Source organism: Budorcas taxicolor, chromosome 4 (genome assembly GCF_023091745.1).
Source record: "Budorcas taxicolor isolate Tak-1 chromosome 4, Takin1.1, whole genome shotgun sequence".
NCBI classification, from domain to species: domain Eukaryota; kingdom Metazoa; phylum Chordata; class Mammalia; order Artiodactyla; family Bovidae; genus Budorcas; species Budorcas taxicolor.
The window spans coordinates 58,413,914-58,426,361 of record NC_068913.1 but is presented as its reverse complement, the minus strand read 5'-3'; the positions used below and the strand labels follow the sequence as shown (position 1 = coordinate 58,426,361).

The 12,448-nt window shown below is 39.5% G+C and overlaps 1 protein-coding gene across 1 annotated transcript in view; it reads right to left on the bottom strand.

Annotated features, from left to right (window-relative positions):
• The window catches only part of DOCK4 (dedicator of cytokinesis 4), a 467,343-nt gene that overhangs the window by 156,905 nt on the left and 297,990 nt on the right, over positions 1–12,448 (bottom strand). The window lies entirely within an intron of this gene.

Here is a 12,448-nt window from a genome sequence, read left to right as displayed (position 1 = left end):
ATATACTGTTTCTGTAATGAAGGTGACTTTAAATTAAAATTTTGAGAAAAATATATTGTAACAGATACAGAATCAGTATAGCTTACCTTATTTTGAGTATAAATTTAGGAACTTTATTTTTTTAATGTATATATTTATTTTAAAGGCTAGTGTCTTGGGAACAGGTAGGAAATTAAGCGCAAAACCCCTTTGGTATTCTAGGCTAATCTGTGTGATTTACAAACATTTTTAAATACTAAATCTTTAAGAAAGACAACTCTAATAAGCTTAGAGAAACAAAATCAGAATATTACAAGATGCTCTTCCCGGCACACCTGCCCAGTAACAGGAGGACTAATAAACACAAGAAACAGTCTCCATAACTCTCTTCTCACGTTATGGCTCCAAATCCTTCTGCAAGATATTTCATTTAGACAGAAGAACGCATATATAGTTTAGAAATAATTATAATGTGAACACTTCAGATGCTTTCCTGAATAAAGAGTGCTTAGCAATGTAAAGTTCTGGAACCTGGGGTCACCATCCCCTCTCCTCAGTCTTGTTCTGGTATCAGGGCTTGGAGCACAGCACCCTACACTGGCCCTATTTTTTTCTGCCTGGATCTTGTTTGTAGGGTCAGTAACATGCTCTGGTCCCATCTCCAGTGTGCCCTATATTCTGTATGTGAACCACTCCTTCCTACTGAAACTGAAGCTTCATACCCAGTCCAGACACCATCCAGTTATTTCCAGGTTTCTTCCCCAGAAGCTGGAGCATGCCCTGGTCTGGTATGCTCTATCTGTGTACAGAAATCCTGAAGCTATAGGTTGGTTTCTTATCCCCATCCCCACAAATGACTGCCTGGTTCTTGAAGACTTCTGGAAACCTCTTAGAATGCCTGCTTGCTGAACCCCTGTCGCTCAACCTGCAGTCAAGGATCAACCACTTCTGTGACTGAAGACGCGATAGCCGTGTTCTGCCCATAGGGGGCAGCCACTGTGAATAGACACCGGGGCTGCCTTTACAGGGGGCAGTCACTGTAGCCGGGTGAGTGCCACCTATTATAGTTCACTACACTTCTCCCCCAGCCTAGGGGCAAGACCTCAGCATCGGAGTCTCTCTGATTTCGAGCTGTGACATCTTGATACGTTCTTACAGCTGAACTCTATCACCCTTCAGTTCAGTTCAGTTCAGTTGCTCAGTCGTGTCCGACTCTTTACGACTCAACACAAAATACAGTACCTAATACAAACATTACTCTGGACACAGAAGTTAAGACCTTCCTTCCACCAATAATACCAGTGTGTTTTTTGTTACGTGTTGTGTGTATGTCGGTGCTGGTGTGGGGAGGAATTCTACCTATTAATTTAGTAAAGAAAAGTACATAATAACTCTTTGGTCTTAGTGAACTTTTTGCTATAATATTTACTGTATTATAATATTTACTAATACTGGGTGTTCAAAAATTGATTTCTTTTTTGTCCAGTAGGAGTCAAACATATATTAGCTATAGGGCTAGAGTTTAAATCTATTTCCAAAGAACTTAAGTGGCCTGCAGAGAAAATCTCACAGCCTGCCTTTTCTTGTCCTCTGAGGTTTTCAGCATGCATCCTCAACACATCAAACAGCACTAGAGATTTTATTTTATTTTATTTATTTATTTTTTATTCATCCATGCTAATTTATTTCCCAAGAAGTTAAATGCTTTTTGGAAAATTAATATTTTAATTTCAGGGTGCAAACATCAAAAACCATGACAAGATGACAAGGCAATCCAAGCAACCATCATTCTGTTGTTGTTCAGTGGCTAAGTCACGTGCTAAGTTGTGTCTGACTCTTTGCGACCCCATGGTCTGCATTTACATTTATTTACATGCATTTGCCATCATTTACAAAGGCTTACTAAATGTCAGGCTAAGCACTCTGCATCTGTTTTTTTTTACTCTGATAATGATCCTATGAGGCAGAACATCATAACCTGAGGAGCTTATGTGATTTGCTCAATATTACAGTGTTTGTGAGAGTTAGAGCCAAGATGTGAAGTAAAGTTCATGCTCACAGCTACTATTCAAAATAGCAGTCGTGACTACAATGGCTCTTCCACTGTTGTTTTAACAAGGTTTTGAGTTTTGCTGTAACAAATTTAAAATTAATTAACAGATAACATATTGAATGGTGGGTATGGTTAAGAAAGATCACCCCCAAGATTTCATTTTTCACACACACAAAGTATGTTTGTGGGAAACACCCTGGGAGAGAGCTTAGAGTGGTCTTTAGAGCTGAAATAGTTTCATACCTAACAAGCCTGTGAGTCCTACAGTGAAATGGCTGGTCTGTGTTCTAAAACCACCCAGGGAGCAAAAGGGATCACGTGATCTGGATGCGGTGGGGAGGAGAAGCACATAGGAGCAGAGGAGGCATGTCACGGGAGTCTAGGAACACAACAGACGAGTCAGAGATAATTTGTTCATTCACTAGATGAAACAGAAAAAAAAATGAGACTGAAGAGCAGTGAAGACTAGAAACAGGTTCCAGAAAATAGGCCTGTAGTGCAGACGTTGCAAAGGGTTAAGCCAAAAAGGTTGTCCAGACCCTTCAGAGGAAATCCTCAGCTCACCAGCAGAAGCCAGGGAGTGAGAAAGAGTCAGCTGTGAATTTCCCGAGCATTCTTCTACCAGGTGGGAAAAGAGTCTGGACTGTGAGGAGGAGTCTGAACAAGGGTATGGATGGGAGAGAATAAATGGGTAGGAGCAGTCTTCCCCCAGGTGAAGGGCTAAAAGTCAATGAAGTCACAGAAATGAAGCTGGCAAAGTACAGCATGGAAATATCAGTGCAAAAGAGTTGTGGCTGGATGTCTGAATGCCTGTGAATCTGAATAGTAAAAAACTGTAGCTTTGCACAAAACTACATCACTGTGTTTTCTGATGGATGGTTTTGTCACCACAGTAAAACGCATTTACATCCCTAAACCGATGAGTAGTTAAATACAGATCACTTGCATTCTGGGGAACACCTGTAATGCAACTATTTTTGTTTTAGCATAGGGATGATTTTTTTCATCAAATCCAGTGTGGGCATGGAACAAGGCAACATGGATATTAGAATAAGAAGAAATATCCTCCCCTCCTCTTGCAGCAGACACAGACAAGCAAAAAGTCTTGCTGGTATTATGTTGGATGGGGGAGACACACAGACAGATGCGGGAACAATTAACTGAGCCATTCTTTCTAGGAGAGACAAGGCCACATGACTACAACCCCCTGAGGATGCACCTGGATAATGGGAACAAAACAATGTCACTGTCACAGAAAAGGACAATTCTCTGTGTTTGCTTTGCTAGGGTGGGATCTGTGCAAGTCATTTTAAAATGGCATGAAGTTAATTTACTACAAATTAGAGAAGAGGGAGATGAAAGCCAGCCTGCTGCTTTACTTGAGACTGAAATCAGATCTGACAGGAGGGATGGACTCCCTAGATTATTAAAGAAGAGTTAAAACAAAGGCTCTGCGGCAGCTGTAGTAGCCTCTGTCTTCTTTGAGATGATATAGCCTGGCTCACAATCTATTTCTTTGCCCAGAATTAAAATCAGTTGGTGGAGCAATGAACTGTGCATCACACCCCAGGCCACTTTATGCCCACTGTCTTGAGCACAAGAAAGAGATGCAATGGTCAGCCACAGACAGTCATCCAGAAAAGTGATAGGTACAAAAATGCAAGCTATATAAATTGAGAGAAATAAACAAGAAATTTCTTCAGATATTAACTGGTACAGAGATTCATAGTATATTAATCAAATTAAGGGGCCCATAATTTCAGGATGTAGAGAATTAAATTAAAAACTATAGTAAGTCAGACAATCCACTTGAAACTACTACCAGTTAACTGAACCAGATTTATCAAACAGCTGTGGCAGAAAAACATCTTCTGGGGATCCTTTCAACATGACTCGTCATTCTTAATGTCAGTATTAAACATGTATTAAAATTCTACTATTTGAGTCTTTTAATTCAGTATAAAGAATGTAACAAGGAAATAAAAACAGTACCTGTACATGAGGGCATTATATGTCTGACCTCTGCACTCATTTGTTAAGACTGATGACAAAGCAGCAGTAAAGACCCCTGGATTTTAGCTCTGCCAGGGAAGTAGAGAAAACTCTGTGGGGAAAAAGGCTATTTGACTTCAGTCGGAAAGACTAAGAGGCTTGCCAGGCAAGGGACAGAAAGACAGGTTATACAGAAGAAACAAAACATATAAGGACACAGGGAGAAAAACACATATATGAGACGATGAAGATATGGCAACTAAATGCAATGTGGGTTCTCGACTGGATCCCAGAAGAGAAAAATAAAAGTACTGGAAAAATGTGTAACATCCAAATAAGTTTTGTGTTAACAGTATTCTACTGAGGTTAATTTAGTTTCAATAAATGTTCTGTGGTTATGTAAGATGCTAACATAAGGAGAAGTTGGGTGAAGGGTATATGGGAATTTTCTGTACTATTTTTGTAACTCTTTTCTAACTGAAAAAACAACTGTTTTTAAAAAGTACAGGTGTAGTTAGACAACTATATATAGTTCAGTGTGGCTAAATAATGTGATTTTTTTTTTAGGACCAAAAAAGGCTTGCGACTACTCTGAACTTCTTAAAGGAGGAAAACTCGAGCTGATTCTGATATCTGTCTCTGGTTTAAATTTCTTAAAGAACCACCAAGGAGGAGGCAGTGACTGGTCATGAAACCAAGTGTTTAGACTGTGAGATAAAGTGTGAGCAGTCAAGAAAAACTGAAGGTTTCAATTCACTACAGGAGAGGATGGAGATGGAATTAAAAAATTCAGTTTTGGACAAGCTGAGTTAAGAGGTATCTCTGGCAGATCCCACTGAAGATGCTCAGTAGGCTGGTAAAAGCCTGAACTACAAACCCAGATCTGGACATCATCAGCAGAGGCGTAGCAAATTAATCCACAGAAGTGGGTGAGATGGTTCCAGAGTACAAAAGACACAGATAGGGTCCAAAAATTAAATCCATGATAACACCAACATTTATGATGCAGATAAGATGCATACTAGTATATACAGGAAGGATAAACAACAAAGTCCTACTGTATAGCACAGGGAACTATATTCAACATACTGTGATAAGCCATAATGGAAAAGAATATGAAAAAGAAGATATATGTGTATAGCTGAGTCATTTTGCAGTACAGCAGTAATTAACACAATGTTTCTAAGTTAACTATACTTCACTAGGGGATTCCCAGGTGGCACTAGTGGTAAGAATCCATCTGCCAATGCAGGAGACAAGAGACAGAGGTTCAATTCCTGAGACACAAGAGACGCAGGTTCGATCTCTGGAGTGGCAAGATCTTCTGCAGCAGGGAATGGCAACCCACTGCATTATTCTTGCATGGGAAATTTCATACAAAGAGCCTGGCAGGCTACAGTTAATGGGGCCACGAAGAGTTGGACATGACTGAGTGACTGAGCACATGCAACAAAAACATACTTTACTAAAGAATTTCTTTTTAAATACAGATAAGAGAGAAGAGTACTCAAAGGAGTAGAAGGATCAGACTCAGAAGAACACTGTCAGACCATGAAATGTGGGATTTTCAAGAATGGTAATCAATAATAGTACATGTTATAGGGAAGTCAAGTAAAGGAAGATCTAGGAAGTGTCTAGAAGGTTGGACACCGCGTAGGTGCTAGTGACCTTGAGGGGAAAACTTCATTTGAGCTTCGAGGACAGAAAGTAGCCCAAGGGACAAATGGGATGGAGGGAAGTAGAGACAGTGAGTGAAGACCAGCCTTTTCTGCAGGTGGCTCAGATGGGACAGGAAGAGACAGTGTGGTAGCTATTGCAATGTAGTTTGTCTTTAAAGAAAAAGGGCTAGTAGAAGGAAAGAAATTATAAAAATTAGGGCAGAAATAAATGCAAAAGAAACAAAAGAGAAAGCTGGTTCTTTGAAAATATATATAAAATTAACAAACCATTAGCCAGACTCATCAAGAAACAAAGGGAAAAAAATCAAATCAACAAAATTAGAAATGAAAATGGAGAGATCACAACAGACAGCACAGAAATACAAAGGATCATAACAGACTACTATCAGCAACTATATGCCAATAAAATGGACAACTTAGAAGAAATGGACAAATTTTTAGAAAAGTATAACTTTCCAAAACTGAACCAGGAAGAAATAGAAAATCTTAATAGACCCATCACAAGCACAGAAATCGAAACTGTAATCAGAAATCTTCCAGCAAACAAAAGCCCAGGAACAATGGCTTCACAGCTGAATTCTACCAAAAATTTAGAGAAGAGCAAACACCTATCCTACTCAAACTCTTCCAGAAAATTGCAGAGGAAGGTAAACTGCCAAATTCATTCTATGAGGCCACCATCACCCTAATACCAAAACCTGATAAAGATGCCACAAAAAAAGAAAACTACAGGCCAATATCACTGATGAACATAGATGCAAAAATCCTTAACAAAATTCTAGCAATCAGAATCCAACAACACATTAAAAAGATCATACACCATGACCAAGTGGGCTTTATCCCAGGGATGCAAGGATTCTTCAATATCTGCAAATCAATCAATGTAATACACTACACACATTAACAAATTGAAAGGTAAAAAACATATGATTATCTCAATAGATGCAGAGAAGGTCTTTGACAAAATTCAACATCCATTTATGATAAAAACCCTCCAGAAAGCAGGAATAGAAGGAACATACCTCAACATAATAAAAGCTATATATGACAAACCCACAGCAAACATTATCCTCAATGGTGAAAAATTGAAAGCATTTCCCCTCAAGTCAGGAACAAGATAAGGGTGCCCACCCTCACCACTACTATTCAACATAGTTTTGGAAGCTTTAGCCACAGCAATCAGAGAAGAAAAAGAAATAAAAGGAATCCAGATTGGAAAACAAGAAGTAAAACGCTCACCGTTTGCAGATGACATGATCCTCTACATAGAAAACGCTAAAGACTCCACCAGAAAATTATTAGAGCTCATCAATGAATATAGTAAAGTTGCAGGATATAAAATTAACACACAGAAATCCCTTGCATTCCTATACACTAACAATGAGAAAACAGAAAGAGAAATTAAGGAAACAATCCCATTCACCATTGCAATGAAAAGAATAAAATACTTAGGAATAAATCTACCTAAAGAAACAAAAGACCTATATATAGAAAACTATAAAACACTGATGAAAGAAATCAAAGAGGACAAATAGATGGAGAAATATACCATGTTCATGGATTGGAAGAATCAATACAGTGAAAATGAATATACTACCCAAAGCAATCTATAGATTCAATGCAATCCCTATCAAGCTACCAACGGTATTTTTCACTAGAACCAGAAAAAATAATTTCACAACTTGAATGGAAATACAAAAAAACCTCAAATAGCCAAAGTAATCTTGAGAAAGAAGAATGGACCTGGAAGAATCAACCTGCCTGACTTCAGGCTCCTGTACAAAGCCACAGTCATCAAGACAATATGGTACTGGCACAAAGACAGAAATATAGATCAATGGAACAAAATAGAAAGCCCAGAGATAAATCCACGCACCTATGGACACCTTATCCTTGACAAAGGAGGCAAGAATATACAATGGAGAAAAGACAATCTCTTTAACAAGTGGTGCTGGGAAAACTGGTCAACCACTTGTAAAAGAATGAAACTAGAACACTTTTTAACACCATACACAAAAATAAACTCAAAATGGAATAAAGATCTAAATGTAAGACCAGAAACTATAAAACTCCTAGAGGAAAACATAGGCAAAACACTCTGACACAAATCACAGCAGGATCCTCTATGACCCAGCTCCCAGAGTAATGGAAATAAAAGCAAAAATAAACAAATGGGACTTAATTAAACTTAAAAGCTTTTGCACAATAAAGGAAAATATAAGCAAGGTGAAAAGACAGCCTTCAGAATGGGAGAAAACAATAGCAAGTGAAGCAACTGAAAAAGAATTAATCTCAAAAATATACAAGCAACTCCTGCAGCTCAATTCCAGAAAAATAAATGACCAAATCAAAAAATGGGACAAAGAACTAAACAGACATTTACAGATGGCTAACAAACACATGAAAAGATGCTCAACATCACTCATTATCAGATAAATGTAAATCAAAACCACAATGAGGTACCATCTCACGCTGGTCAGAATGGCTGCTATCCAAAAATCTACAAACAATAAATGCTGGAGAGGGTGTGGAGAAAAGGAGACCCTCTTACACTGTTGGTGGGAATGCAAATTAGTACAGCTACTATGGAGAATAGTGTGGAGATTCCTTAAAAAACTGGAAATAGAACTGCCATATGACCTAGCAATCCCACTGATCGATATACACACTGAGGAAACCAGAAGTGAAAGAGACACGTGTACCCCAATGTTCATCACAGCGCTGTTTATAATAGCCAGGACATGGAAGCAACCGAGATGTCCATCAGCAGATGAATGGATAAGAAAGCTCTGGTACATATACACAATGGAATATTACTCAGCCGTTAAAAAGAATACATTTGAATCAGTTCTAATGAGGTAGATGAAACTGGAGCCTATTACACAGACTGAAGTAAGTCAGAACGAAAAACACCAATACAGTATACTAACACATATATACGGAATTTAGAAAGATGGCAACGATGATCCTATATGCAAGATAGCAAAAGAGACTCAGATATATAGAACAGTCTTTTGTACTCTGTGGGAGAAGGTGAGGGTGGGATGATTTGAGAGAACAGCAGTGAAACATGTATGTTATCATATGTGAAACAGATCGCCAGTCCAGGTTCGATGCATGAGACAAGGTGCTCAGGGCTGGTGTACTGGGATGACCCTGAGGGATGGGATGGGGAGGGAGGTGGGAGGGGGGTTCAGGATGGGGGACACGTGTACAACCATGGCTGATTCATGTCAATGTATGGCAAAACCCACTACAATATTATAAAGTTATTAGCCTCCAATTAAAATAAATAAATTAAAACAAAAAAAAAGGCTTGAGTATTAAAAATCTGATAACACTGCCAAAAGAGAGGAAACAAGAGGGAATGCTAATAGAAGCAAGGTCCCAAGGGAGTCAGGAGAAGAGGAAGATCCTGAGAGAAGCAGGTGGAAGCATTAGCCTTGAAGGGAAGGAGTCTTGCCCCACCCCTGAGACAGGAAGCAGGAAGAAAAGGAAGGAGGCAGATAAGTGTGCAGGTGGCAAAGGAGAGAACACATGGATTTAAGGAAGTTCTTGTCTGATGGCTTCTGTTTTCTCTGTTAAGGACAGGGGAAGTGGTGAGGCAGGCAGAGTGGTAAAGTCTTGTCAGTAGTTGTTATGAGGATTAAGAAGGGAACTATGGACAGAGGTTTGTAACACCATACAGGAGTCGGTGACCAAACCATCCCCAAGGAAAAGAAATGCAAGAAGACAAAGTGGTTGTCTAAGGAAGCTTTTCAAATAGCTAAGGAAAAAAGAGAAATAAAAGTCAAGGGACAGAGGGAAAGATATGCCCAAATGAATGCAGAGTTCCAGAAAATAGCAAGGAGAGATAAGAAAGACTTCTTAAATGAACAATGCAAAGAAATAGAGGAAAGTAATAGAATGGGAAAGACTAGAGATCTCTTCAAGAAAATTGGAGACAACATGGGAACATGTCATGTAAAGATGAGCATGATAAAGGACAGAAACAGCAAGGACCTAACAGAAGCAGAAGAGATTAAGAAGAGGTGGCAAGAATACACAGAAGAACTATATAGAAAAGTCTTAATGACCCAGATAATTTTGATGGTATGGTCACTCACCTAGAGCCAGACATCCTGGAGTGTGAAGTCAAGTAGGCCTTAGGAAGCATTACTCTGAACAAGTTAGTCGAGGTGATGGAATTCCAGCTGAGCTATTTCAAATCCTAAAAGATGATGCTGTTAAAGGGTTGTACTCAATATATCAGCAAAGTTGGAAAACCAAGCAGTGGCCACAGGACTGGAAAAAGTCAGTTTTCATTCCAGTTCCAAAGAAGGGCAGTGCCAAAGAACGTTCAAACTACTGTACAACTGCACTCATTTCACATACTAGCAAGGTAATGCTCAAAATCCTTCAAGCTAGGCTTCAACAGTATGTGCACTGAGAACTTCCAGGTATACAAGCTGGATTTAGAAAAGGCAGAGGAAGCAGAGATCAAATTGCCAACATTAGTTGGATCACAGAAAAAGAAACATGATTTCAGAAAAACATCTACTTCTGCTTCACTGACTATGCTAAAGCCTTTGACTGTGTGGATCACAACAAACTGCAGAAAAATTCTTAAAGAGATGGGAATACCAGGCCACCTTACCTGTCTCCTGGGAAATCTGTATGCAGGTCAAGACGCAACAGTTAGAACTGGATGTAGAACAACAGACTGGGTCAAACTGGGAAAGGAGTACATAGAGTCTGTATATTGTCACCCTGCTTATTTAACTTCCATGCAGAGTACATCACATGAAATGCCAGGCTGGATAAATCATAAGGTGCAATCAAGATTGCTGGGAGAAATATCAATAACCTCAGATACACAGATGATATCACTTCACTGGCAGAAAGTAAAGAACTAAAGATCATCTCAATAAAGGTAAAGGAAGAGAGTGAAAAAGCTGACTTGAAACTCAACATTCAAAAAACTAAGATTATGGCATCTGGTGCCATCACTTCATGGCAAACGGAAAGGGAAAAAGTGGAAGCATGGACAGATTTGGTTTTCTTGGGCTCCAAATCACTTCGGACAGTGACTGCAGCCATGAAATTAAAAGACACTTGCTCCCTGAAAGGAAAGCTATGACAAACCTAGAGAGCATATTAAAAAAGCACAGACATCTCTTTGCTGACATAAAGAGTTGGATCATAAAGAAGGCTGAGTGCTAAAGAACTGATGCCTTCAAAATGTGGTATTGGAGCAGACTCTTGAGAGTCCCTTAGACAGCAAGGAGATCAAACCAGTCAATACTAAAGGAAATCAACCCTGAATAATCACTGGAAGGACTGTTGCTAAAGCTGAAGTTCTATTACTTTGGCCACCTGATGCGAGGAGCCAACTCACTGGAAAATGCCCTGATGCTGGGAAAAGACTGAAGGCAAAAGGAGAACAGGGCGACAGAGGATGAGATGGTTAGATAGCATCACAGACTCAATGGAATTTGAGCAAACTCTAGGAGATAGTGGAGGACAGAGGAGCCTGGTGTGCTCAATCTATGTGGTCACAAAGATTTGGACGTGATTTAGAAACTGAACAATGAAGACAGTAACCAGGACAGGTAGAAAGTTGCCCTGTTGTATGGAATAAGCCTTATAGAGAAAGGGCATGGAAACTCTTTACAAAACGATGGAGAATGGTATCTTTACATGCACTGGGGCATTTAAAGAGATCCAGAGTCAGGACTTCAGAAGAGGAGCTTTCTCTACTCCAGAGGCCACAAAAGATGCTCTCTCAGCAGGAGAGCCAGAGATCAGCAGAGGCAGAGATTTTAAAAGATTGTGTAAATGTATTAACTACTCAGAATGAAAGCACTTTCTACCCACCACATTAGCAGCCTTCAGGGCTGAGATCAAGTCCACATATTAAGTTATCTTAGCTTTTTTTCCTTTCTTTTTCTTTGCTTGATTTAGCCTGTGTTAGACTGTGTTAGTTGCTCAGTCATGTCTGACTCTTTGCCACTCCACGGACTGTAGCCTGCCAGGCTTCTCTGTCCATGGAATTCTCCAGGCAAGAATACTAGAGTGGATTGCCATTCCCTTCTCCAGAGGAACTTCCCAACCCAGGGATCGAACCCTGGTCTCCTGCCTTGCAGGCAGATTCTTTACCATTTGAGCTACAGGGAAGTCTGGTTTGGCTTACTTTTATGCTAAAGTTTTCCATGCTACTTACATTTTAATTTAATTTTACAGGTGTATGCTACTTAATTTCTCTCACAGTCTGTAACAAAACAAGGGTTATATGACCAATGCTACTATGTCTAAGCCAAGGGTGGACAGATATGTTTTGTGCTTGTATATGAAGAGGTGGCAAGAATACACAGAAGAACTATACAAAAAAGATCTTCACGACCAAGATAATCACAATGGTGTGATCACCCATCTAGAGCCAGACATCCTGGAATGTGAAGTCAAGTGGGCCTTAGAAAGCATCACTACGAACAAAGCTAGTGGACATGATGGAATTCCAGTTCAGCTATTTCAAATCCTGAAAGATGATGCTGTGAAAGTGCTGCACTCAATATGCCAGCAAGTTTGGAAAACTCAGCAGTGACCACAGGACTGGAAAAGGTCAGTTTTTATTCCAATTCCAAAGAAAGACAATGCCAAAGAATGCTCAAACTACCACACAATTGCACTCATCTCACATGCTAGTAAAGAAATGCTCAAAATTCTCCAAGCAAGGCTTCAGCAATACATGAACCGTGAAATTCCA